Here is a 26960-nt window from a genome sequence, read left to right on the forward strand (position 1 = left end):
AGTTATTGTTAAATAATCACGGGCAGTTTCCTCTGTTCTCTGTGGTGCTATAACACATTTTATAATTTGTTTGTTATAAAAGTTAGAACAAAAAAATCAATAAACAAATTGCTAATAGTATGTTCAAGAGAAAAAACTTTATGAAAGATTTTAAAAGGTTATATGAGGATATTGAAATAGTGGAAACAGCTTATAATAAAGAAATTCAATATCTTTTTTTGGATAAATAAATATACTATTTGTTATTTTCAGGTTTTGGTTAACAGGTACTACTCTATTGGCAGAGAAGAAGTCATGTCCAGATTCCTATCTCAATTTTTATGTTTTGTGAGCACATTCTTTGGTTTGACCAATGCTATAGTCATTGAGGAGTAGAGATAGTGGAATTATAGTCTTCCTTTTAAGAAGTTCACCACATAGTGATTACTATTCAGTTTGCTAAGTGCAACCATAGGAGTAGGCATGAGGTAGAGAGACAACAGAGAGAACTGTGATTAGCTCCCTCTGGTCCAGGGAAGAAGTGAGGGAAAGCTCAAAGAAGCTCCCCAGAAAAGGTGACATTTGAAGTTCACTGTATCTGAGGAAACAAAGGAGTAAATATCAGTAAAAGCACTGACATAGAAAGCAAAGTATGCTCAGGGACCTCTAAGAATATCATTAACTCTAAAGTATATATCCTGGGAAAATGAGTGGGGAAGATCAAATTGAAAAGAGAGAAAGAGCCTAGGTCATGATGGGACATACTTATCAAGCCAAGAAAATTAGACTCTTGGAAACATGGTGAGCCAGTGAAGAATTTTATGCAGGAAGAAACCAAGATCAGATTATATTTTGGAAAGGGCATCTGGAAAGCTTTGGAGAAGACAGATTAAGAAAAGGGGGTCAAACTGGAAATTAGGAGACAAATCTGAAGGCCATTGATGGTTGAGGGAAGTGGAAAAGGAAAGGCCAGTTCAATTAGTTAATTTAGTCAAGAAATGATTAGAGTTTTACTTAAAAAAGTGTCAATGGAAAAGGAGAGGAGAGAATGAATTTGACTTTCTATGTAGCAGGGAGGTTAGTGTTTAGTGAATGATTGGTTATGAGAATCAAGGACAAAGAGAAGTCTAGAGTAAGCCCCAGGTTTCTATTTTGTAGGAATAAATAGGGAATAAAGAGAAATCACAGACTGGGAAAAAATTAGTTTTAGACTATTTGAGTTTGTGGTATCCATTGGAAAATAAAGTCAAGGGATCCCATAGGCCAACGATCTGGAAAGAGAGTTATATTTGAAATTTGTCAGAAAATATCTGGTTAAAACCATGAAAATTGATGGGATTGCCAAGGGGGTAAGATATAAAATACAAAAAGATGGTCAAGGGCAGTACTTTGAGGCATGTGAAAGTGAGAAAGTGTCTACAGAAAACGGAAAAAGAAGGACAGTTTAAAAAGTAGGAAAAGAAAGAGGAAGAACCTAATGTTATGAAAGCCAAGGGAGGAGACCATTTCGATAATAGAACAGTGACAAAGAAAGCTGATGGATAAAAGAGGAAGAACTATAGAAACAGTGTTCTGTACTAGTAGTGATACGAGTACACAGTTATATGCCACAACAACAGTATTAGAGTGTTCTGAATTTTTATGCTTACTTTTACCCATGAATTTTATGCCTTCAGATGATGTTCTTATTGCATGTTAGTGTCCTTTTCTTTCAGATTGAATAACTCACTTTAGCATTTCTTCTAAGAAAGGTCTGGGGGTGATGAATTCCCTCACTTTTTGTTTGTCTGGGAAAGTGGTTATCTCTTTTTTATGTTTGAAAGTTGGCTTTGCCGGGTACAGTATTCTCAGTTCACAATTTATTCAGTGCTTTGTCATCCTGCTCTGTCCTGGCCTGTGGTTTCCACTAAGAAGTCTGTTGCTAAACAAATTGGAGCTCATATATGTTGTTTTCCTTTCTCTTGCACCTTTTGGGATTATCAACTTTTGAAAGTTTCATTATTATATGCCTTGGGGTAGTCTTATTTGGGTGAAATCTTTGTGGTGTTCTCTACCCTTCTTGTACCTAGAGATTTATATTTTCTCTAGGGTTTGAAAGTTTTCTTGTATTATTTCTTCGTGTGATTTTTCTACTGCTTGCCCTTTCTCAACTCCTCCTTGAAGGACAGTAACTCTTAGATTTGCCTTTTTGAGGCTGTTTTCTGGATTTCAGAGACATTCTTTATTCTTTGTCTTTTTTTTTCTTTTTTCTCCTCTGAATGTATTTTCAAATAACCTGTCTTCAAGCTCATGAATTATTTTCTCTGCTTCATCAATTTTGCTGTTTTAACCCTCTGATGCATTTTTTTTTGATTCAACTAAAGTATTTCTCAGTTCCAAAATTTCTGTTTAACTTTTTCAAAAATTATTTCAATCTCTTTGTTAAATTTCTCTGGTAACCTTAAAAATTGCTTTTATGTGTTATCTTGGAGTTCACTGAGTTTCTTTAGAATTCTTATTTTGGATTATTGACCTGAGAGCTCACATGTTGCCATCTCATTGAAGTCAGCCACTGGCTCCTTGCTTTACCCATTTGGGAAGGTTATGGCTCCCTGTTTGCTGGTGTTTGTTATGAATGTATATCTGTCTCTTCTCATTGAAAGGTTAGTTATTTATCCCAGTCTTCATTGCCTGTGTTGGTGTGGTCTGTCTAGTGATGTGTGTTTACAGGTTCTATGCTGGTTGCCTGTTGAGTCCCCTCAGTCCTAGACAGCTGCCTTTATTTTGGCACTAGATGCTGCCCTAGGCCCAGGTTTCCCACAGCTCTCACACAAGAACTGCCCATTCTGGATTGGGGAGAGGGGTCTCAAAGAGAATTTCCCAGCTGTTTGGGAGGCTGACTAGGAGTTTATGCCCAGAAGACTCATGAATGTGCCTCCTACAATGTGGTGCTGCTGAACCTCCTCTCTGACTTGGTATCTCCTTTGTCTTCTGCTCACAATTTTTCACTTCTCTGTGGCTTCAAGGATCTTCACAGCCTCAGCTTTGAATTCTGGGTTATTGGTGATGATAATCTTGGCACTAGATAGTTGTTTTTGATTTTCTCTGAGGAAGACTGAAGCCAGATTTCTTCTACTTCACCATTTTGGTGATGTCATACCCATAGACGGAATAGCTTATAAATAATATACATTTATTCTCTCACAGTTCTGGAGAAACTGGCAAGTCCAAGATCAAGGCACTGAAAGTTTGGTGTCTGTTGAGGGCTGCTGTCTGCTTCCAAGATGGTGTCTTGTTACTGCATCCTCCAGAGAAATGAACTCTGTCCTCATGGTGGAAGGAACAAAAGGGCAAAGGGGGCTTAAGCTAGTTCTCTCCAGTTGTTTTAAAAGGCACTAATCCATTTTTGACTGCAGGGCCCTCAATGACTCAATCAAATTGAAAAGTTTCTATCTCTTAACACCACCACAATGGGGATTAAATTTCAACACATGGATTTTGGGGGACTTTCAGACCATAGCAAGTAGCCTCCACTTCCTCCTAGCTCTGTCTTTCCAGTAGTGTGTCAATTTGTAAATCAATTGGAAGGGCAGAAGCCAGGAGAAAGTGGAGGCTGCTAATACACATCCTTGTTCCTGAGAAAGGAAGATGAGAGATCCAATGATGGCTACAGAGAGATGATAATTCTTTAGGAGGGGAAAAATTAAGCAGTTTTAAGGGCTGATGAAAAAGAGTGAGTAGAAAAGGAAAGTTTGAAGATAATTGATCAAGCAAGGTTGCTGAGGAGCCACGGCAAAGCTGTGGCAAGGCTAGCCTTGAACAGAAGCCTTTTGTCTGCGTGGTGATGTAGTGAAGTTTGGGAAAGGGGAGAAAAGAGTATTTGAAAACAACCTTTGGTAGCCTTTATTTTCTGAATTATTCAATCAGGGAAATGGAAAGAGAGAAGAAACAGGTCAAATACAAATAGAGCATATTTTTAGAGGAGCCAACTGAGATGAGAAACCACATATTCCTAGTAGTGTTAGTTCGTACTATTTTGATATTCTCTTCACTATTGTACAGCCCCCAGTTACAAGCAAGAAGTCTCAGCTTTCATAGTAGTTAATTAACTTGGCCACCTACTGGCCCAATGTCCAAAACACCAGAATCTTTCTTTAATTTACTACAAAGTCCACTAGGTGCCCATCAGAGATCAGAGCCAAGAATTATCCTTTATCCAGATCCTGTCAAAGGGCCAGATAAGAGAACTGTTATTTAACAGTGTCATCTGAGAGATCATTACCAACCTCTCTGTATGAAAGTAGGTTTCCAGGGGCCACCCACAGTGGCTCATGCATATAATAGCAGCACTTTGGGAAGCTAAGGTGGGAGGCTTGAGCCCAGGAATTTGAGGCCAGCCTGGGCAATATAGCAAGACCCCATCCCTAAAAAAAAATTAAAAAATAACCGGGCATGGTGGCATGCACCTGTAGGAGGCACCTGTAGGTGGAGGCTGAGGAAAGAGGGTTACTTACTTGAGCCCAAGAGTTTGAGGTTGTGGAAATGGGAGGTATCTTATGCTCATAGTTTAATACACTAAAGATGAGAAGATCTAGTGTGTACAGAAGAATCCTTGAGTGTTGATCACATAACAGAGGAGAATCATGCTTTTTCAGATTATTTGAAAGTCCTTTCTTGGCTCAGATGCTCACCCATTCCTGCCATCTCCTTCTTAGTGCATTCTGGGACCCGCCATGAGGCTGTGTTTGGACGTTTTGTCCCTTTTTGACAGTGCATATGTGTGGCCGAAACATTCTCTCTCTCTTCCATGTTCAACCTCGACATGGGTACCTCTGTGGATTTATAACAGTCTCCTTTCCTGTTTCCCCCTTTTCTCATCTTTATAATAAAAATAAATAAAATCTGGGAAAGGCAAATCTGTTTGTAAAGTGACTGCTCAGTGAGAAATGGAGAGGAAGCTTGCTTTTACCCATCTTCTAACTTCTCCTGGTGTTCTCATGCACTTCCCTGGCCATAATTACTTGTAGTCTGGCAGCCAGTTTTGTTGAATATTCTAGGTAGGCTCAGTACCTATGATGCTGTCTTCTACTTCATTCTCGTTTGCCTTAAGGGCAACATGATTTAACTTGGGAAACCGAGCTTGATATAGGATGAGAAAACAGAAGATACCCTATGTCTCTTAAACCTGTTAATAAGATGGTGATTCAATCACAGAGAATGGGGGAGGTGCTATGTGTTGATACATGTGAGGGATAAATTACTCTTTGGCTAGAAGCACCAAATTTGAAACCATGAAAAGGCAAATTCATTTTTTTGGTCTATGTCGGTGCATGCTAAAGGAAAGTTTAGTATGAAATATCTTTGATGTGCCATTTTAAAAGTAAAATCTTACTTGAAAAGAAATTGCCTCTTAAAAATGAAAAAAATATTGAGTGAGTGATTAATTTTTTGAAGTGCTTATATTCTGCCTTTTACAAGGTTATTTTAGGCTCTCCTTGGTACAGAGGAATGCAGTCAAGGAGTCTTCTCAAACCTTATTGTTCATACAAATCACCTGGAGGGCTTCAATTACAGATTCTGACTTAGTAGATCTGGGGTGGGCCTGAGTGTCTGTCTCTACAGGCTGTCAGTTGGTATCGATGCTGCTGATTTCTGGACTGCAATATGGACAGAACCTCTGGAAGCCCCTTCCCATAATTTACTTCTTATGACAGTGCATTATAGATGCTTTCCCATACATTTATGAATTATTTCCTGCACAATCATTTATATATGCTTAAGAGAAACATTGTATGATTCTCACATAGGCAGAAAATGGATTTTAAAATGTGCAAATTTAGAAAATTACAGAAAAGATATTTATCTATTCATTTCTTACATTTGATGATTTTAAAAATATGCATTAGCTAACCTGAATAATTACTGAATGTAGCATCGTAGTTAATCAAATTTCTGGTTACATCAATGCCTTCTCCCACTAGAATACTTTGCCCCCAAAAAGTGTCTGTCCTGGTGGAATATAAACTGCTGGAAAGTAAGATCTTAGTTTTGTTTCACTCACTGATATTTTTTCAGCAATTAAAGTAGGGATTCGGACACTGTAGACACTTGGTACATATTTGTTCAATTGAATTAAGTATGGAAGGCTTTTGTTTCAAATGCCTTTTCTGCCTTAGTAAGGGGTTTGATGATTTAAGAGCTTACAGGGCTTCACATCAATTCTTAGTGCCCAGTACTGTAAATGTAAATGTAAATGAAACAAGATGAAGGATTATTTATTCAACTTCCAAGAACTAACAACATCAGAAGTTTTTGGTTTTTACTAAATTTGTTGTAGATTATTTTTCTTTTGATTTGCTTCTTTCTCATCAAAGTGGAATACAGCAAAAAAATAATTCAAATTAATTGCATGTTTTGTGGGTAGACTCTGCTTATTATCACTCTTCCCTTTTCCCCTTTTTAATCATTGAAGGAAAAATCATTACATTTACTGGCAATTAAAACTCACAGATGTTATATTTTTCTCAATCTCTCTCTTTATATGAATACTCATATCTAGTACCCTCTCTTCCTTTTACACTTTAGCACCCATGGGCAGCAAGAGGTGTACTGAGTAGGAGGACCCGAATTTGATCTCACGTCCTCTAAGAACAACCCCTATGACTCTGGACAAGCCAGGAAACTGCTTTAAGTCCACCTATCTTCTCATCTTTAAAGAGTCTGTCTTGCCTTTGCCTTTCTTACACGTTTCCTGTGAGACCCAAATAGCTGATGTGGAAGCATTTTGGAAACTGTATACTTTTATATACATACAATTAGCTGCATTATATTCTACTATAGCTTGTATTATTATTTTCTCATTTTTATTATTAATAATTCCTCCTAGCCTCTACATTTACCAGAAAGTTATAAGCAACCACTATTACTCAGCATTTATTTAAAATGATAGATTTTATGCTAAAAGAGAGTATCTAAGTCCTTGATTTGAAAAGAAAGCTTAGATGTGAGGTTACACACAGCTAGTTACTATAAGATGCATGATGCATGACTATCATTGTAGCCCAGCTTTTTCTCTCTATAGCCTCTGAAGGATCTCCTGATCATTGACATTCATTTCTTCACATGTTCTGCCTACTGTCTGATTTTCTTTCACCCTTACTCTTTGTAGGTTGGCTTAAAGGTTAACCCTCATATTCATATCAATAAGCCAATAAGTTAGTCAATTTATTTTATAAAAACTGTTCTACTAATTATTAGGCAGTGCACCAGGCATCAGATATTAAAAATGAATCCAGGTATGCAGAGGCCAATAAAATTTGGTAACACAAGCAAATATCTGTAAAAAATTGTCTAGATATTATATTACAGTACAGTAAAATAATATTTTTTATGTTTCCAAATTTTTTGGGTACCCTGCAGTTCTTACCATTGTTTTTAGTCCAGATGGAGGGCTAGAGAAAGGATTATTGCCACATCATTGTGAGAGGGTGTGAGGTCCAAGGGAGGGACAGGTTACTTCCAGTGGGGATACTGGGTAGGTATTTGAAATAAGAGGCATTAAAACTGGGTCTTACATGATAGCTAGTGTTGCAAATGCAGAGCTATATGGAAAAAAGAATCTCACATCAATAAAATCATGTAAATCAGGGATCTGAGTGAGGTGTTAACAGGTGTGTAGAGAATGGTGAGTGGTTTAATTCATCTGGAGCAGAAGGTAGTTACAGGAGACTTGTGGAGCTCGTTGGAAAAGTGGACCCAGATGTCAGAGTGCTGAGAATGTCAGAGTTTGAATTTGTCTTCCATCTGTTATGTTAGTCAAAATAGAGTAGACCCTCTTTTGCAAATTTCTACCAAAGACTGATAAATAGGGATTTATTTTTAACATTTCCTGCCCACTCATTTTTCTGGTTCTTTTTTCCTTCTTGTGGCATTTGTGTTAGAAAGCGACCCCTTTGCACGGAAGCCACCTTCTTTGTCTAGAAAAATGTCATTAATCATACAGTCAATTTACATTTCCAGAGCAACATAAATATTTGATTTTAAGAAGGATACAGGCAAACGTATTGCAATGTTTTGCAGCTAGAGTTGCAGCCTCTGTGGACATGTGGCCCGCCTCTCAGTGAAGCAAAAGCCATATCACAAGCTGGTTTCTCAGCTGTGAAATGCCACTACTTAGGTCACATGCCTCAGGAAAAAAAAAAAAAAAAAAACAAACCTGCCAGGAGCAACGCCTTCTTCTTGGTAGAGAGGCGTGCCACCTGTCACCCAAAGCTGCTGTCCCCTCTAGCATCATGCACAGATAACTTTGCTTCACTTCTGCATGTGGGGAAGTTGTGTTCTCTGCCTTTTGCAGTGTATTTCTCCGTGGCATTTATCTAGTGGAGAATTTAGTTTGATACTTATTGAATTGGGGATTATTGCCCTACTTATTAGACAAATCTTAATCCAGAAGAATGGTTATAACCTAGAATGACACTGGGTGAAAATTTGAATTGTGTTTCACATGAAAGATGGCATATGACAGGCATATTTCCACCTGACACCTAGCTATGATGCCATCCTTGGTGACAGAGCAAGATCACACCTTATGTCACTCCTTAATAGCATGCATGGGTTCCTGGAAATCAGCCTTAGTGAACACATTCTGGATCCTTAGAACCATGCCTCATCAACTCTTAAGGCATAGAAAACAAGGAACATAATTCACATATTCACAAGCAGGTAAAGCACTCCATACAGCATGTACCATATTTTAGATTTCCTCCATATCTTTGTAAGGTCTGATATGGGGTTAAGCACAAAGTGCTTAATGAATATTTGTTGAATGAATAAGCAAATATTGTTTTTTTAAGAGGCAATCTAATAGACATTTGGGCTGGCCAGGGTATTGGAATTCCTTGGCTTCATGTTTCTCTAGGAAGGACCTATGTAAAACCTCACTGGGACTTACTTTTAGGAAGATATGCATGTTCTTTCTGCCATAATAATGCCACCTTGGCACGAGTGTAATACTTAAGAGTTAAAGCATTTTCCTTTGCATTTTTGAGTGATTCCAAAAAACCCGTATTGAAACATATGCTTTTCCAAAACATTTCAAATGTAATTCTTATTTTTGCCCTCTGTTTTTGTTATGGGTTAATTGTGTCCCACTAACCCCCCAAAAAAAGTTGGAACCCTAATGCCTGGTATCTCATAATATGAGCTTATTTGAAGATACGGGCTTTACAAAGGTGATTTAAATGATAAAGTTAAAGTGATATCATTAGGGTGGGCCCCAATCCAACATGATTAGTGACATTATAAAAAGGAGAAATTTGGATACAAAAAAAAACACGCACACAGGAAGAACACAATTTGAAGATGAAGATGGAGATTGGGGTGATGCATCTACAAGCCAGGGAATGCCAAAGATTGTCAACAACCACCAAAACCTAGGAGAAGGCATGGGACAGACTCTCCCTCACATTTGTCAGAAAGAACCAATTCTATCGACACCTTAATTTCAGATTTTTAGCCTCCAGAACTGTGAAAGAATAAATTTTTGTTGTTTAAGCCACCCAGTGTATGGTACTTTGTTACAGCAGCCCTAGAGAACTAATACAGTTCTTTTGAGGCTATTATATTGTAAAACCTGCTCTAGATTTTGGTACTTTCTGCATGTGCTAAAAAAAAAAAAAACTAGTGTTCACGGTGAAACTGATGCTCTTCTGTTTATTGACTATTAATTGCTTAACTTTTCCCTTCCCCCTACCATGTGAACCACCACCTTCTACTCATAAATGGTAATATAACTCAGATGTATGTTGTTGTGATGGCTAATTTTAGGTGTCAGCTTGACTGGATTAAGGGATACCCAGAGAGCTGGTAAAGCATCATTTTTTGAGTAGGTCTATGAGGGTGTTTCCCAAGAGATTCACACTTGAACCAATGGGTTGAGCAAGGAAGAGCTGCCCTCAATAATGAAATAAGCTAAGGGCCTGGATAGAACTGGAGATGGGACCCCCCCCTTTTCTCCTTTTCTTGCATGTCAGAACTCCAGGATTCAAGACTTTGAACTCCAGCACTTGCATCAGTAGCTGCCTATATTCTCAGGCCTTTGGCCCTGTACTGAGGGTTATGCTATCATCAGCTTCTCTGGTTCTCAGGCCTTTGGACTTAGACTGAGTCACATCACTGGCTTCCTTGGTTCTCTAGCTTGTAGACAAGTTACTGTGGAACTTCTCAACCTCTATAATTGCATGAGCCAATTCCCCTATGAAACCTCCTTTCATATCTATCTATCTATCTATTTATCATCTATCTATCATCTCATGTTGGTTCTGTCCCTCTAGAGAATCTTGACTAACACAGTTATTATTATTAAAAAATAACAACGATGGTAGTACCATGGATTGAGTATTTATGGTGTGTCAGGCACTGTGCAATTGTTCAATGTTCATTGCTTCATTTGGTCCTCTCAATAACCCTAGAAGGTAGGTACTATTATTATTCTTGGAAGTTTAAAAATGATCATCTAATTCATACAAGTAAAAAGTGGCAGATGCAGGGTTCAAACCCAGTCAGTCTCATTCCAAGGCCCTAGTGTCTGATCATTACATATCATCTCCTGTATAAGGAGACACTAAGATTCATAACAGGCTTATGACTTTTGAGCTAGATATTGTCAGCATTTTTAATGTCTAAGTGAGTAAGGAAAATGTAAACAACCAGTGCAAAGACTGTATTACCATGAGTGAGGGCAAAGTCTTTTTAAAAAATCAGGTCCTGGAGCTATATTGCATTCAACACACCTGTTCTTGTCAACCAGCAGGACATAGCCCAACTCATTAACAATTCAGAAAAGGATAAAATAAATGCACACTGGGTCTTCCTTTTCTGTTTTCTTCATGTTCCAAAATGTGTGTCTCTCTAGAAAAGGCAGTTCTACTCTAAAGCTTGCTCCTGTTTGGCGGCAAGTAACAGATAGAGGGAGGCATTGTCAGAGGGTAAGAGTAGCTACACACTGATTTGTTTTAAAGCACACTTGATCCTTGAAAAACCTTCAAACACAGTAACTCCTGGAAATGATGATGAAAAGACATGTCTTCTTTTCTTCTGTATTTAGAACAATTCTGTAATTAAAAGAAACAAACACATCCATATTTCTAAAAACAAGGGATATTTTTCAGTGGGGGAGGGGAAGAAAAGCTGTATCTTCTCTTTGGAAATTTCCAGGGCATTAGTAATGGGGAGTTTACTGCATTTTTAAATTTGACAATACTCTTAACTGCTCATTCTCCAAAGCAGAATCTACACACTGCCAATTGATTTTCCATTGTAGTGTTAGTTCATGCAGAAGCCAGCCTCTCTTATTTAGTCCCTAGTGTGATTATGGCATATGGCTATGAGATTCCTGTTTGTTTGTTCATTTGCTTTTGTGGAAGGAATTCTGGTATTAGGCTCATTTGGTTGGACCAAATAAAGCTGATGACCTGTGAACCTGTGATCCAGTGAGGAGGATACATAGAGTCTATGGTTTCGTAACAGAGCTTTGCAATCAACCCTTCCTGGGAAGGTCTACCAATGACTTTGGCTTACCAAAAAAGCTACTAGCCTTTTAAATTTTGGTTCCTCCATTTGTAGTTATAGTTCAAGCAGACACATAATAAAAAGTTGGGGTATGAAGGAGGGGGATTAGTGGTTAATAAGGAGACTTGGACTCAAACACATCTGCTTTCTTACCCTATCTTAGAGCCGTGTGACTTTAGGTGAGTCACTGAGACTCTCTAAACCTACTCCTCAAATCTGCAAACCAGAGATTATAATTGTACTTACTTCTAATGCAGTTAACAAGATAATGGCTAGTATATAATAAGAACTCAATAAAATACATATACATACACATACAAGCTAGTAAGGTGGTGGTCTGATATTGTGTATCCTACAGTGGCTAGCTTCTATTGGAAGTGACTTTCCCTCCATCTGTAAATATGATACAGTGCTCATCCTAAGTCTTTTTCAGAGACCTACACTGGAGCTAGCACATAATTTACTGGTAAAGGGGAAAAGAGGAGGTTTCATATAGAGAATAGCCTGAGAGCCGCTTAGGCATCTAACTGCTCCCATCCCTTGACTGCTTTGCATCTGGAAAATTTGGAGTGTTTAATATGCTCCTGTTAAAAGGTAATGCCTTTGGAAAATATAGCACTTAAAGCTATGATTAGTTATGACCTCAAGATTTTCAGATAAATGTTTAGGGGGTCATGGCAGAGTAGTGCCTACAGCGGGGAGCCAGTCCTTCACAGGCCAGTTGGAAGACATCAAAGGTTATTCCTATTTCATAATTGTTAGTTGATTTTAGCTATGAACATATGTATAGCATTTCCTGAAGGTTCCTGAGAATCATCTTTAATCATCATCACTATTGTTTCCCAAGCACCCTTATATAATCTTCTTGGTTTATATAAACTAATGGCTTCTACTCTGTACAAGGTTGCCATTTGAAAAGGCACTGGGAAGAAAATACCAGTTGCAAAGGATGGTGCAGGCCCAAGTCATGTCAACAAGATCATAAGGCTGAAACCAGATATTTGTAATGCTGCTTGTAACTTTCTCGAGAGTAGGATATATCTTATATCTCTTCTGATTTATATAGCACCTATTACAACTCCTTGTACATAGACTGAAAATGTTAGTTTAAATAAATTGACCATTACAAAGTAGGATTTTTTTAAATTTTAAATCAGAATTGTGAGGCTATGAGGAAAACATATTCTTTATTTGTCTGAGGGAAGGAATTAGAGATTGGGGGCAATTTCTGTAACCAAACTTTCCTCAATATTATATTTACTTTATTACATTCCATTTTCTTAGTCATTTATGGGCCATAAATTCAGCCTCTCTTTGGTTTATAACTTAAGTTTTTATTTTTTAATTTTTGTTTAGGGCACTGGTTGTCACTTCTGGCTGCTCATTAGATTTATCTAGGGAGCTTTAAAACCTATAGATGCCCAACCCCAGCCATGGAGGCTCTGCTAGAGCCCGGAAATCAGACTCATGTGTTCACAGCCCTTCCCATGGGGAGAAGGATGGGGAGCTAGAGAGAGAAAGGGGTAGAGAGTGGGTCTAGCATTGCAAATGTATAGGGTGAGTCTGCCTAGTATCATCTAGTATCACCTATCCCATCCCACTCAGCCATGGGTCTCCTTGCCATCCTTGAGCACATGAAGGATGTACCCTCATTAATGCCTGGTGTTGGCTGTTTCCTCCAGCTGAAATCCACTTTCTTCAGCTACTTTTGTGGCTGGCTGCTTCTTTTCATTTAGATCTTAATTCGAATATCATTTCCTCAGGAAGCTCTTCTGTCTATAAAGTATAACCCTTCCCCTTTCACTTTCTATCCTGTTGCTTTGTTTTGTTTACTTTGTGCCATTTCCTACTATTGGAAATTATCTCATTTATGCAATTCTTTACATATTTGTTGTTATACTCACCTACTAACATGACACCATTGTATTTCCAGAACCTAGAACAATGCCTGATGCCCCAAAAGCTTGCAGTATACATTTTTGAAATAAAAAAAACCACAGGGTTTTATGTTTATAACAGGAAAGACAAATATGTGACTAGACATTGCTAATTGACTTACGGTATCCTTTCTCCCAGATTCTGTAACATAGTTCTCAGCACCGTTCTCAGTTATCCATCATTAGCCTTCAGATGAAAACTTTTTTTATACCCCTGGTTTAAAAAGTAATTTTTTATACCTAGCTTATTTCATTTAGGAAATTATGGCTCAAATAGGTTTAGCAAATTTTATTTTTTATTCTTTCTTTTAATTCATTCACTTAACAATATTTATTGAGAGTTTAGAATACAAGAAGCAATATTTTGTACAAGGTTTTGCCCAATGTGTCTCTAGAACTTTGATTTTGTGCTATGCTTCGTCATAATATATTTTTCAATATATATTTGCAGAATTTAATTCAATAGAGAGCTTAAAACTGATACATAAATTACTTTATGTAAGGCATATATGACAAATGTAGGTGGGATGATTATAGTGTAGATTATAGGATTGACTTAGAGGCTGAAGGGATTTCTGATCATCTATTCCAGGAACCTCATTTTGCAGATGAGGAAGTTAAAAACCAGAGGTATAATAGTTTGTTTTTCATGCATGCTTGAAGGATGAATAAAGGACTGGTGGACTGAATCCTGCTGAACGTTATGTGAGTTTTTTGTGGCACAGCAGATCTCTGAACCCAGTTCTCGGTCCAGGGCTCTTTCATGGCCACCTGTGATCCCCAAATGCATGCAATTAGAAACATCTGGGGATACTGCAAAACATGATGGGAATGGTGTTCTGGGACTCAGATTTTTATAATTCCCTTCCTCCTTAGGTAATTCTATTGCACAGCCAAATTTGGGACCACTATGTACGTGATATTATTAGTATATGAATATGCCTCAGTTTTAACCAAAGAGATAAGGAGGTTCCATATAATGTATGGAGAATACCATTTGTAGGACTCTCAAAGAAACCCTCTACTTTTTGCTTAGCTGCACAGTACCAGTCTGAGCTAAATCTCAATAAACTAAAGACTTATTTCTGACATTTAATTAAATCCAACAGTTATTGACTATGAGAGATAAAAAATGAATAATATATACTTCTTAATATAGATTCTTTAAATCCTGCTTAAATAGAGGACAATAAATTACAGAACCTTGATATTCCCTTGAATTTTAGATAATCATGATTTGTTGGGCTGTCAGCAACATGTCTTATACCTTGCAAGGTGCACAGGGATGTTTAATTTGTTCTGATTTACTCTTACATGAAAGTGTCAGCTTTTTGACTTAAACTCTCATGGAATTATCTACCAGTACTCAAAGTACTCTTTCATTATTTACATTCTCTGGATGATTGGAAGAAGTGGAAACAAGCATCATATTTTGTCTCTCCCATATTTTCAGATTGAGCAGTGATATATTTCACTATATAAAATATAATAATTATATAACAGATTTAATTTTTCTATGGAGGTAGCAAGCTGTTTCCATAGCAAGCTCTGCTTTTCCTGACCAGCTTTCCCTTTCTGTACCTTATATTTTATCCAAAAGTATCTGTCAGCAGTAAAATATTCTAACCATAGACAATTCTCTATATGCTCTTCACAGAATGTTGGGCCTAACGTAGTTTATGTCGGGGGCATAGAAATTCATTTCTCACATTTGTGGAGAAGAGAAAGGGAAAGAAACATTTTAGACAGTTGTTAGACTCCAAGAGCCATTGGGAGATCCAATGTACACTGGGTGCAATATATATTTTTATATTTGTTTTTTAATGCTCTACCAGAAATGTTTTACAGAAAGAATAGAACAAAGATTCAACTGACAGAACAACACACATGTGTATAATTTTTCCCCAGAAGAAAAAACTAGGGATTTTAAGGAGAGGGATGTCTGTGTCATTGTTAGGGTCACCGACAGTTGTCTCTCTTATCTGCTATGGCAGGGAAGATGCAGGGGTGGGTGTGGAGGGCAAGTGATGGGTGCTGGTAATAATTGGGGGTGGATGAGGGGAGCTGAGTGCTGGATGAGTGAGGAGATAGGAATGGGGAGATTTGCCTTGGGTTCACGCTAAGCTTCCAATAAAAGTAGGAATATGCATTTCTTGTTCATACTGTATTACGGGCAATTAATACAGTACCTGGCACATATGAGCTATTTTTTTAAACATGTTGAATAAATGTATACTTGAATAAATGTATGTTGAATATCTGCTTACAGAATTATGCCATACTTTTTGGGAAAAATTAAGGTTAATAAATAGGATGAGTGATATTTAGATGCGTGTATTGGTTCTAGCATAATATTATGGATATAACTGGGACATAAGGAAGTTCTGTAGCCCAACCTCTAGCATGGATGTTGAGTTAAGTCTTACATATTTTAATATTTTAAACACATTTGAAATAACCACACCTTTTTTTTAATTTTTAGGAAAGCGTGCTCTTGTTTTCATTTTCCATTAAACAATTTTTCCTGAGAATGAGAAATTTCATCCAAAATCAAAGTTATTCCAAAATCATGACTTTCAATTCCTAACATGTTGTGTTAACTTTATTATTCTTTCTTTTGTAGATACCAACTCTTGGATTGAAATTTGAAATGCAAATTCAATGAGTCTTTTACTGAGTGGTGTGTGTTTGTGTTTGTGGGAACAGGATTGAAGGGCTGGGGAGGTGTGCTTCTTTTCTGACAGCATGTAGGCAGCATGTAGAGCAATAAATAATTTCCCTCAGCAGCTGTAAAGTTGGGTAATATGTGGTTTTACATTTATAAATCAAATGGAATATAAATGATTGCCAGCTAAAATGAAAACATAACTGTAATGAAATAACTTGAGGAAATGGAAGCTGGATTGCCAGTAGGGAAAGAAATGTGTATTTACTTTATTTAGTGAATTTTAATGAATTGTATTTATACACCTAAGCTTATTAAATAAAAAGTCAAAACAATTGAATTTACTCAATTACTAAGTTGATTTGAAGGGAAGCAGTTAGAGACTAATCAGTGAGAAGAACCCTCCAACTGATTCATTAGTTAGTTAACATATTTACTGTTTATATGAATTCAGTCTCACTTAAAACCGTACAAAGAATGCTTTCAAAAATAGCCAGATTAGAACTCATATTTCTCATCTTGGTGGCATAATGGGAAAGTTGACATGTTTGGAATGTAGTATCTCTCTATGTAATTAGCTATTTTAAAAATTTTATTTTTCTAAAACCATCTTGCACAGGACAATCTGGACACAGAGACCACAAGTTCTGACATTTACAGGGACACACAGGTGAGGCTAAAAGCGTAACTGTGCAAGAACCTGAGTGAGTGGGAACCAGCACCCTCTCCAGCCAACTGTGGTCATGGGAGAAGGTAGACCTGCTGTTGCCAGGTCTCTTATTTAAAGAAACAAATAAAGATCAGAAATTGTATGTGAAATGTCCCTGTCTTTACATTGCAGCAACTAATTAATTTTTTGAAACACCATATAGACCCAACAAAGCCTAACTGTGCCCAAGTGGCTAGTTTGAGAGCACTGCCTTAGATAGTCAAGTGTAGTGACAAGAATACAACCATCAGAACTGGACTTCCTGGGTTCTAACTAAGCAAGAATTTAATGTAGAGCCTTGGGCATGTCACGCGTTTACTCAGGGCCTTCTCATTTTTAAAATTAGGGATTTGTGCCAAGTCATATGTAATTGAGTAGCTTTTAAACTTTTGCAACATCTATGCTTTCACAAGGAACAGTAACTGATCTTCACAGTCATTAACATTTTCGTTTTCACTGTGAACTATGCGATTTCTCCAAATATTTGAAATCTGCCTACTATTGGCTTCTCTGAGAGTTGTTTATGAACATTTGTTGAAACTGACCAGAGAAAATACTGTCAACTTGTCTCTGAGTCTGAGCAAATTGTTAGCAGAGTTTCAGTACTTGGCTATCTCCTGCTGTAGTAAACATATTAATAAGCTCTCACCAGAAGAACTGTGAACAGATGCAGTTTTTGAAAACACAGTGTCCTTGTCACATTTACTTGTCTGTCTCTCCTAGTGAGCAAGGCTTGCTTGTGGTATCCTAGTAAATATTCTGTTTTTATGTCACAGCCAGATCATAGTTCAATTCAGTAGAAAAATCACTGTAACCAGTATCTTTGATACACAGAGCCTAAGTCATAAGGGAAGATACACATGCCATGTAATGAGAAGACTTTTTATCTTTTTCACCCTGTCACACAATTTCTTGTATTCTGTGACACAATTCCTTGGAGCCAGAAATAAGAATAGTACATTGCCTTTGTAGCCACTTTTCAATGTGGAACTTCAAATGCTTCAAATACAATGAATGCCTCTACACAACATCTTATATCATAAATTGGGAACTATCCCCAGTGTAGTGGAAAAACCAAGGCATCACACTTAAGCACCTCTGTCTTCACTGATAACTAGCTGAGTAACCTTGAAAACGGCATACCTTTTTGAATTACCATTTTATCTTTTATAAAGATGCTACATTAAAAAATGTGATAGGGTAGTTGAGAGGATCACAAGAAAGCAATTAGATATGAAAGTGCTTTGCAAAAACACAGAGCACTGTATATCAGTGAGATAACATACCAATCAATCTCTTAACTCATTCAAACATAAGGAATGGAAGTACAACTTGAATAAAGCAGCTTGCTGAATCCCAAAGAATTGCATAATTCTTTGGGATTTGGAATTGACCTCCTTGTTCTCTCCTACCATTCCTTCTTTCCTCATTTTAAACCATGTCTTATTTCTCAACCATTTTATTAATTTGTGACACTGAGTATATGGAATCAAACTCAGAATGTCAGAGAAAAAGATTTGATATGTTCCCTGAAGAACTCTAAAGAATATTACTTTGGTTTGACTTTTTTATTTTTTTAAGAAATTTTTTATTTTAATTGGTTTTTGGTGAACAAGGGGTATTTGGTTACATGAGTAAGTTATTTAGTGGTGATTTGTGAGATTTTGGTGCACCCATCACCCAAGCAGTATACACTGAACCAAATTTGTAGTCTTTTGGATTTAGTTTTTTAAAAGAGTTATATATTTAATATTCATTTTTTCCTTCTGTCTGGACTTCTTCCAGTTTTTCCACATTAGTGTTAAAATTGAGGACTTCGGGTGATTGTAACATCACATACAGAATTATGTAGATAACGAGCTGTCATCTTGTTTTTGCGTATTCTTACATGATAAACAGTTTCCTAAGTTTCTACTTAGTATTCATGATTTAGAGTGGTGGCATGATATTCTGTAACTGGCTATACAGGCATACATCAGAGATGTTTTGGATTCAGTCCTAGACCACTGCAATAAAGCAAATATTGCGATAAGTGAGTCATACCTATTTTTTGGTTTTCAGTGCATATTAAACTTATGTTTACACTATACTATAATTTTTAAAGTGTGAAATAGTATTATGCCTAAAAGTGCATACCTTAATTAAAAACAGTTTACTGCTAAAAATGCTAATGATCATCTGAGATTTCAGCAAAATTTAATCTTTTTTGGTGGCTGAGATCTTGCCTTGATGTTGATGGCTACTGACTAATCAGGGTGGTTGTTGCTGAAGGTTGGGGTGGCTGTGGCAATTTCTTAATATAAGACAACAATAAAGTTTGCCACATCAATTGAGTCTTATTTTCATTAAAGACTTCCCTGTAGCATACCATGCTGTTTGACAGCATTTTACCAATATTAGAACTTGTTTCAAAATTGGAGTCAATCCTCTCAACCCCTGCTGCTGCCTTGTCAACTAAGTTTATGTAATGGTCTCAATCATTTGCTGTCGTTTCACAGCATCTTCACCAGGAGCAGATTTTGTCTTAAGATTCCATTTTCTTAGTTCATCCAGAAGAAGTAACTCTTCATCTGTTCAAGCTTTTTCATGAAATTGTATTAATTCAATCACATCTTCAGCCTCCACTTCTAATTCTAGTTCTTTTATTGTTTCCAACACATCTGCCGTGACTTTTCTCCATTGAAGTCTTAAACCTCTCAAAGGCCTTCATAAAGGTTGGAATCAATTTCTTCCAAACTCTTAATAATGTTGATATTTTGAATTTTGATCTTCTTTAGTGAATCCCAAATATTCTTAATGGCATCTGGAATGGTGAATCACTTTCATACGGTTTTCAATTTACTTTGCCCAGATCCATCAGAGGAATCACTATCTATGGCAGCTATAGCTTCATGAAATGCATTTCTTAAGTAAGACTTGAAAGTCAAAATTACTCTTTGATCCATGGGCTGCAGAATGGATGTTGTGTTAGCAGCCATGAAAACAACATTAATCTTCCTGTACGTCTCCCTCAGAACTCTTGGGTGACCAGGTGCATTGTCAATGACCTGTAATATTTTGAAAGGAATCTTCTTTTTTCTGAGCAGTAGATCTCAGCAGTGGGCTTTAAATATTCAGTAAACCATGCTATAAACAGAAATGCTGTCATTCAGGCTATATTGCTCCATTTATAAAGCACAGGCAAAGTAGATTAAGCATAACTTTTAAGGGCCTCAGATTTTCAAAATGATAAATGAACATTGGTTTCAACTTAAAGTCAACAGTTGCATTAGCCCCTAACAAAGCAGTCAGCCTGTCCTTTGAAGCTTTGGAGCTAGCATCAACTTCTCCTTTCTAGCTTTAAAAGTCCAAAGCTTTATGTATTTTGTCTGCATTCAAAATCAGTTGTTTAAAAGTAGTCACTTTCATCAATTATCTTATGTAGATCTTGATAACTTCCTGCAACTTGTACATCAGCACTTGCTTCTTCATCTTGCACTTTGATGTTATGGATATAGCTTCTTTCCTTAAAAATGGTTTCTTTTCTCAAGAACCAACCCCTTCTAGCTTCAAACTTTTCTGCAGAATCTTTCTTACCTCTCTAAGCCTTCCTAGAATTGAAGAGAGTTAGAGCTCTGCTCTGGATTAGGCTTGGCTTAAGGGAATGTTGTGAATGGTTTGATCCTTCCAGATCACTAAAACTGTCTCCTTAACAGCAATAAGGCTGTTTCACTTTCTTATCATTTGTGTATTCACTGTGGAGTAGCACTTTTAATTCCTTTCAAGGACTTTTTATTTGCATTCACAACTTGGCTAACTTTTTGGTGAAAGGGGTCTAGCTTTTCGCTTATCTTGGCTTTCGTCATGGCTTCTTCACCAAGCTTAATCATTTCTAACTTTTGATTTAAGTGAAAGATGTGCAACTCTTCCTTTCACTTGAACATTTAGAGGCCATTGTATAGGTTTCTGTCTTTGTTTTTAATTTTTATTTTAGGCTCAGATGTACATGTTCAGGTTTACTATATACGTAAATTACATGCTGTGGGAATTTGGTGTAGAGATTATTTCATTGCCCAGGTAATAAGGATAGTACCCAACAGGTAGTCTTTTGATCCTCACCCTCCTCCCACTCTCCACCCTCAAGTAGGCCCTGGTGTCTGTTGTTTCTTTCTTTGTATACCTGTGTACTCAATGTCTAGCTGCCATTTATAAATGAGAACATGCGACATTTGGTTTTCTGTTTCTACATTAGCTCACTTAAGATAATGGCCTCCAACTCCATCTACGTTGCTGCAGAGGACATGATCTTGTTTGTTTTTATGGCTGTGTAGTATTCCATGATGTATATGTACCACATTTTCTTTATTCAGTCTGTCACTGATGGACATATAGGTTGGTTCCATGTCTTTACTATTGTGAATAGAATGGTAATGAACATATGCATGTGGGTGTCTTTATGGTAGAATGATTTATATTCATCTGGGTGTATACCCAGTAACGGGACAGCTGGGTTGAATGGTAGCTCTGTTTTAAGTTCTTTAAGAAATCACTGTGCTGCTTTCCACAGTGTCTAAACTAATTTACATTCCCAGAAGTAGTGTATAAGTGCTCCCTTTTCACCACAACCTTGCCAGCATCTGTTATTTTTTGACTTTTTAATAATAGCCATTCTGACTGATGTGAGATGGTATCTCATTGTGGTTTTGATTTGCATTTCTCTAATAATCAGTGATGTTGAGCAATTGGCCTAATTGTAATATTATTGTGTCTCAGTGAAAGGAAAGGCCTGTGGAGAGGGAGAGAGATGGGGGAATGCTGAGGCAGTGGAGCCATCAGAAAACACACAACATTTATTGATTAACTTTATTGTCTTATATGGGCATGGTTCATGGTGTCCCAAAACAATTACAATAGTGACATTCAGGATCACTTATCATAGATCATCATAAGAGATATAATAATAATGAAAAAGTCTGAAATACTGCAAGAATTACCCAAATGTGACAGAGATACAAAGTGAGCACATACTGTTGGAAAAATGGCACTCATAGACTTGTTCTATGCAGGAGTGCCATATACCTTCAGTTTGTAAAAATGCAATATCTGTGTTTGCACTTTGATTTATTGTGCATCACAGATATTGCATTTTGAATGCTTGTACTGAAATGCCCATTATTAAGCCAAAATTGACAAATGGGACCTAATTAAACTAAACAGCTTCTGCACAGCAAAAGAAACTATCATAAGAGTAAACAGGTGACCTACAGAATGGGAGAAAAGTTTTGCAATCTATCCATCTGAGAAAGGGCTAATGTCGGAACCTACAAAGAACTTAAATAAATTTACAAGAGAAAACAAACAACCCCATCAAAAACCGGCATGAAGGATATGGGTGAAGGATATGAACAAACACTTCTCAAAAAAAGACATTTATGTGGCCAACAAACGTGTGGAAAAAAGCTCATCATCACTATGATGATGAGTGATGAGAAATCACTATGATGATGAGCTTTTTTTAGAAATCGAAAACACAATGAGATACCATCTCATGCCAGTTAGAATGGCAATCATTAAAAAGTCAGGAAACAACAAATGCTGGAGAGGATGTGGAGAAATAGGAACGCTTTTACGTTGTTGGTGGGAGTGTAAATTAGTTCAATCATTGTGGAAGATAGTGTGGTGATTCCTCAAGGATCTAGAACCAGAAATACCATTTGACCTAGCAATCCCATTACTAGGTATATACCCAAAGGATTATAAATCATTTTACTATAAAGACACATACACACGTATGTTTATTGCAGCACTGTTCACAAGAGCAAAGAGTTGGAACCAACCCAAATGTCCATCAATGATAGACTGGATAAAGCAAATGTGGCACATGTACACCAGGGAATACTATGCAGCCACAAAAAGGGATGAGTTTGTGCCCCTTGTGGGGACATGGATGAAGCTGGAAACCATAATTCTCAGCAAACTATCACAAGAACAGAAAACCAAACAATGCATGTTCTCCCTCTTAAGTGGGAGATGAACAACGAGAACACATGAACATAAGGAGGGGAACATCACACATCAGGGCCTGTTGGGGGGTTGGGGGCTAGGGGAGGGATAGCATTAGGAGAAATACCTAATGTAGATGATGGGTTGACGGGTGCAGCAAACCACCATGGCACATGTATACCTATGTAACAAACCTGCACATTCTGCACATGTATCTCAGAACTTAAAGTATAACAATAAAATAAAATAAAATAAAATAAAATAAAATGCCCTTTGTTTTAAGAATTCAGGATGTTTACAGTTTTTGGTTTGTTTTTGTTTTTCCTTCAGTTTATCCAGTAGTGTGCATATATCTTTTAAATTTTATTTCCTCATCCTTTCTAATCTATTTTTGTTCTGTATTCAGGTTTGTCCACTTCATCATCAATTTATTTTTCTGTAATGCCTATTTTGCTATTTTTCTTCCTCCAGTGTGATTTGTTTTTGGTCGATTACTCTGTTTTTCATTTGTCTACAATCTGCTCTTATTCTGGCCTGCCCTCAAATAATACGTGCTTGAAAACCTCATTTTTGAACATTTAGTAGATATTTTCTAAATTTATTTTACATTTCTTCAAAACACTATTTTTGAGGTTCTCCCTCACCCTTGCCATGCCTTTGCAGAGTTTTTCCTTTATTTTTGTGCTATAAGTGCTCTTTTATGGATCCTTGTAGGCTATTTTTTCTTTTTCCTTCGCATTCATCTTTGAGAGAGGGTAAGTCCAATCGGATGTGATAGTCCAAAGCAACCAACAGTCACCTTTGCTTAGACTTTTCTTAGAGCTACCATTGTCTGCTCCTCTAAGAACAACTGCCTCTGGCAGATTTGAGGTTGGAGAGCAGGCTGATTTCAGCGCACCCAGCATAGCCTCCAGTGCAAAGTACCACCAGAGCAGTGCCTCAACAAGTTTTACTGTATCTTCCTGGCTGTGAATGAACTAATTAGAATTCAAGTTAATGGGAAAATTCTTTGAAATGGGTTAACAGAACTCTGATTGCTAGTTATGCTGTTTTTAATCGAGTCTCATCAATTTGGTAGTGTGTAGAAGTGTTGATTAGATTCAGCATTGAAGATTATTGAATTGAATATTCAATTTAACATTGATATTGATGTTGAAGATTATTTTATTTGTGTTAATTGTTTTCAAGACTTACTAAGATTTTTCCTCAATTCAGACATTTTCTTGGACATCTTAATAGGCATTTGGGAAGGGAGCTTTCTTACTTTTATTTTCTTGTTTCTATAACTTAGTTTCTACATAATAAAAAAATTACAGAATTTCATTTGTTTGCTTTTCTATGTCACATTGTGATTTTTTTTTCCTTATTCAATTCCACATTCACAGTGAAATCAGGTCATTTCTTAAGGCTATAGTTTAGGCTTTTGAACACTGAAGCCATTCACAGACTACATGATATTAATACTATGTATTAATATCAACATTATGAATCCATATTGTAGCTCTTATGTTGCATACTGAAGTCATGGGCAGTCACACATATCACATCAGAATCATTGCAAATCCTGTATTAATGGAATAGGAGTTCACAATATTTAAATATATTGCATATTCAAGTACAGACAAATTATTATCTATGCTAATTAAGAGATGCAAAGTCACAGAAATACAATGAAATCTGGAAACTATGCATTATTTTGGATACATTTGCATTATAACTTTTGATTTTCTTCATATTTAGATAACTACAATCTCACCTAAACTTACATGCAAATTAACTTGGATTTTCTGAAAATATACCAATTGCCTAAACTAGCATATTAGTTTACAACAAAAAAATAGAAGTCCAGGATATATAATTTGAGGTAGATAATTCTTAAAATAGATAATCCACATATAGTTAAGAATTAGCAAGTCTTCTTTATGCATCTGTAAAAATTCCTGGCGTGATGTGCATGTGTATGCACATGTATATGTTTATGTGTATCAAAAGTATAATTAATGTGAGGATTGCAGCTGTATATTTTCCATAGTGTTAAGTTGAACAATAGAATTATTACCTGGTTTTCATCTTAATACTTTAAGTCTACTTTTATAGTTCCTTTAACCTAACTTAAAATTATTTCATAAATAAATACATTAACCAATATGAAATTTAATACTAAACCTGCAATTCTGTACCAATGTTTTAGCCATACTTTCTCCATTTTCAGAAAATATTAAAACATATGACAACATTTGTGTCCAAATCCATTTGGATTATTCTTTTTGCTAAAATATGATAATGCTTTTCCTGATTATCAGTATATAGTATCTGTTCTACTTCCTTGATCCACTAATTTTTAATTTCTCACAAAGAAATCAAAATAAAAAACAAGGGTTCAGATTTGTTCTTTTTTTTTTTCCCCAGCTACTGGAGAGGTTGAGGCAGGAGAATCATCGCTTGAACCCGAGAGGCAGAGCTTGCAGTGAGCCGAGATTGCGCCACCGCACTCCAGCCTGGGTGACAGAGCGAGACTCAGTCTCAAAAAAAAAAAAAAAAAAAAAAAGATTTGTTCTTTTTATATCTTCTCTTTTTCTTAATGAATATTTGATAAGCCTAATAGTTACAGAATGTTTTTCAATATTGAGTCTTATACTTTACTTAACAAACCATCAACATCTAAGTAGTAGATGGCAATTTGCACACTGTTTTACCTTATTGATAATTGCCAAAGTTGCTAGATAATCTTCAAAGCCTTGAATTTTTATATTGATTTACACTTAAAGTTTTTCCTTATAAAACTGTTTTAATATTAAAAAATATAATCACTCCCTAAGCCTGTGTCATCTTTCAGTTACGAACCCTTCCTTGATCTCTAAACAACTACTTTAAATGCAGGAGAAAGCCTTCTTAATGTGTACCCTGTAAAAAACATATTCAAAATTTTCTTTATTATTATGTTCTCTATGAATTCCTGGTGTTGATTTTGGAGGAAAATGTAATGGTCTTGTGCTGGTGTAGGTTCAGGCTATGTGTGAACCACATTCAGATCTAGCTGTACTCAGTGTCTCAAAACCACATTAATAGGTAGCCCTGTAAAGTGGTAAGGAGCAGTTTCTGAACCCAGGTGGCCTTTGGTCCAGATCCTGACCCTGCCACTTACCAGACAAGTTCTTGCACTTCTCTGTGCTTCCGTTTCTGAATCTGTAAAATAGAGATAATAATCATACTTATCTTTTAGGGTAATTGACTGACAAGTACATGAGATAATACCTGGCACACAGTATATTGTTACAGAGTTTGCCACCATGATTACTACCCATTCAGTGCAAGTGAGGTACCCTATATAAACTACATAGCAAAACAGGACATCTGATGCTGGGCCTGAGCTGTTCAGCCCTGTAAACAAGGATAGAAGCAGGGTAGACCACTCCTGATCCACGTGGAACGAGATTCCCAAAGTAAAAGAAGGGAATTGTCCAGATAGGAGAAGGTGAAGGAATGTTGGGTAAGTACAAGCAACAGATGTCCACTCCATATGGGGAAATGTTGAAGGAATCATAAAGGGGAAAAAGACTGTATTGTCATTTTCATTAGCAGAAGTAGTATTTTGAAAAAGAGATGTTAGTCGTGCTCCATGTGGTTGTGTAAGTTCAGAATAGGACATGCACATAAGACGGGCAAGAAGTCAGATTCCCATGACTCAAAGGAAAAAAAAAAACCTGACTAGAATTCTGAAATTGAATGAACTGTATTGTAAGGCTGTGAGATGCATGTTGCTTGAGAAGGCTTTTATTTCTTATTTTTTCTTTTTCCTTTTTTCCAACTTTTATTTTGGAATCAGGGTGTACATGTGCAGGTTTCTTACAAAGGTACATGTGTGTGATGCTGAGGTTTGGAGCACAAATGAATCCATCACCTAGGTAAGAGAGTATATTACCCAACAGACAGTTTTTTCAACCCTTGTCCTCCTCCCTCCTTCCTCTCTCTTGTATTCCCCAGTGTCTATTATTCCCATTTTTGTGACTATGTATACTCAAATTTTAGCTCTCATTTATAAGTGAGAACACAGGGTATTTGGTTTTCTGTTTCTGCATTAGTTCATGTAGGATAATTCTATCCAGCTACATCCATGTTGCTACAAAGGACAAGATTTTTT

The 26960-nt window shown here is 36.7% G+C and overlaps 1 protein-coding gene across 4 annotated transcripts in view; it reads left to right on the forward strand.

Moving 5' to 3' along the window:
- The window catches only part of GRM1 (glutamate metabotropic receptor 1), a 411814-nt gene that overhangs the window by 9990 nt on the left and 374864 nt on the right, over window positions 1-26960 (forward strand). The window contains exon 1 of one of the 4 annotated variants that reach the window (XM_063631762.1): window positions 26705-26724. The exons of the other annotated variants lie outside the window; for them this stretch is intronic. The gene's annotated coding sequence lies outside the window, so the exon portion shown is untranslated. Of the gene's footprint in view, window positions 1-26704; window positions 26725-26960 lie in introns of those variants that run through there. 4 annotated transcript variants of the gene reach the window in all.

The sequence above is a fragment of the Symphalangus syndactylus genome, chromosome 2 (genome assembly GCF_028878055.3).
Source record: "Symphalangus syndactylus isolate Jambi chromosome 2, NHGRI_mSymSyn1-v2.1_pri, whole genome shotgun sequence".
NCBI lineage: Eukaryota > Metazoa > Chordata > Mammalia > Primates > Hylobatidae > Symphalangus > Symphalangus syndactylus.